The following is a 1,644-nucleotide window of genomic DNA, read 5'->3' as shown; positions in this document are numbered from 1 at the left end:
ACACACACACACACACACACACACACACACACACACACACACACACACAAGGAGAAGGATTTGTGTTTTGATGTCCTTTTGATTCATCTGGCAGAGGACAAATCCTCTACCTTACGTGTTGCATGTGTGTGTGTGTGTGTGTGTGTGTGTGTGTGTGGCCATGCTGTAGAGATTAGCATAGAGAAAGGTCAGATCCACTCCAGACGCTTTGCTGCTACTCTGCATCCTCTTCACTCTGGTGTTAGTGTGTCAGTGGGACACATGCGTAACTGAGCACAGTGAGAATTGATTGGAATAAATTGAGAAAAATCGAATATAACTGGAGTGGGTGGCAGAATACGTGATTAAAATGGAAAATAATTGAATGAATGAAACCTTGCTTTTTTTTAAATGAAATATAGACATTTTCCTTGAGCAGCCAGATGTTACCACCGGCACAGGGTCTGATGAATAGAAGAGAATACAACAGAATAGCATGAGCCTTATGCATTTGTCATGTCGCCAAATGGAGTACAACAGAACAGTGTTTATTGATTCCTTTATTGGATGTAGAATTCGACTGGTGAGTCACCTTGTGTTGGTATCATTTAGCATGCGTTGTACTGCAGAAATATCACACCGAGCTTCACTGCCTTGCCTAGAAGCACTGCAGTGGAAGCCCCACACTTAATATGGGGGGTTTTTCAAGCAAAGACGCAACAAACAAGTGAGTAGTTAAAAGTAAGGAAGTGAGAGATATACGAGAGGTAGATGGAGCAAAATAGTCACTGAGTGTGAACAAGTACAGTATCTCAGCCTGAAACAAGAGGCACTTGAGTTGTTGGGTGTCTCTCAGTTATCAACATGGCGTTCAACATAAGCAGTTACGCTAATCCAGACATTACAAGTCTGTCAACATGTTTGTATTCTCCATGAAAGCTGACATTCCAGATGTATTGCAGTTCATTTGTTAGTGGATAAGATAATAGCCAATGCAGTGGATTAAATACCTGACAAGTCAGGGTACTTTATCACATTGGTGATGAATTTCCACTAATTGATATGCAGCGTTGCCCACAATCGCCTCAAAGGTATAAATATCACAGTGTGAACTAGAATTACAGAAGTTCCAAGGGTTAACAAGTTTATATTCTCCCATGCGTATATAGTGTCATATCACCTACCCCCACAGTAAACAGAATATACCAGAACACCCAATCAATTCCTTTGTGTGCCGTTGTTTTTTTGTAAAAGTGAACCGAAATGGAAACTTGTACTTTGATCGACACCAGCATGTGCAAAGACTGACTGGTTAGTTTCAATTCCTTCCTATATCTTAAAGAAAGTCTCTAAAGATGAAAAACAGCCACAAATAATTACTTAATTAAAGTCATGTGCAGATATACCAGCTGGATAGCTGGACGGAAGAGTAAACGTGTGTGAGTAAGTGTGTAGCTGTGCACGGGTTTAGGTTAAGTGGGTGTGTAAATGTCCAGAGGCGTTTTGTGCATGGACGTATTTTTTTTTTGTGAGTGTGTTAATGCATGGCCTTTCTCGGTGAAAGAAACCAGGTCAGCAGAATTAGGCCCTATGGCAAAACACTAGATGAAGCGTGAGCCTCTCTCTCTCTCTCTCTCTCTCTCTCTCTCTCTCTCTCTCTCTCTC

General features: G+C 41.3%; 1 protein-coding gene across 1 annotated transcript in view; it reads left to right on the top strand.

Moving 5' to 3' along the window:
• The window catches only part of dock10 (dedicator of cytokinesis 10), a 60,018-nt gene that overhangs the window by 1,110 nt on the left and 57,264 nt on the right, over window positions 1–1,644 (top strand). The gene's annotated exons all lie outside the window — the stretch shown is intronic.

This window comes from Anarrhichthys ocellatus, unplaced genomic scaffold (assembly GCF_004355925.1).
Source record: "Anarrhichthys ocellatus isolate YVR2014 unplaced genomic scaffold, GSC_Weel_1.0 scaffold24, whole genome shotgun sequence".
In the NCBI taxonomy this organism is placed as follows: domain Eukaryota; kingdom Metazoa; phylum Chordata; class Actinopteri; order Perciformes; family Anarhichadidae; genus Anarrhichthys; species Anarrhichthys ocellatus.
This window is presented reverse-complemented; position numbering and strand designations above follow the sequence as displayed.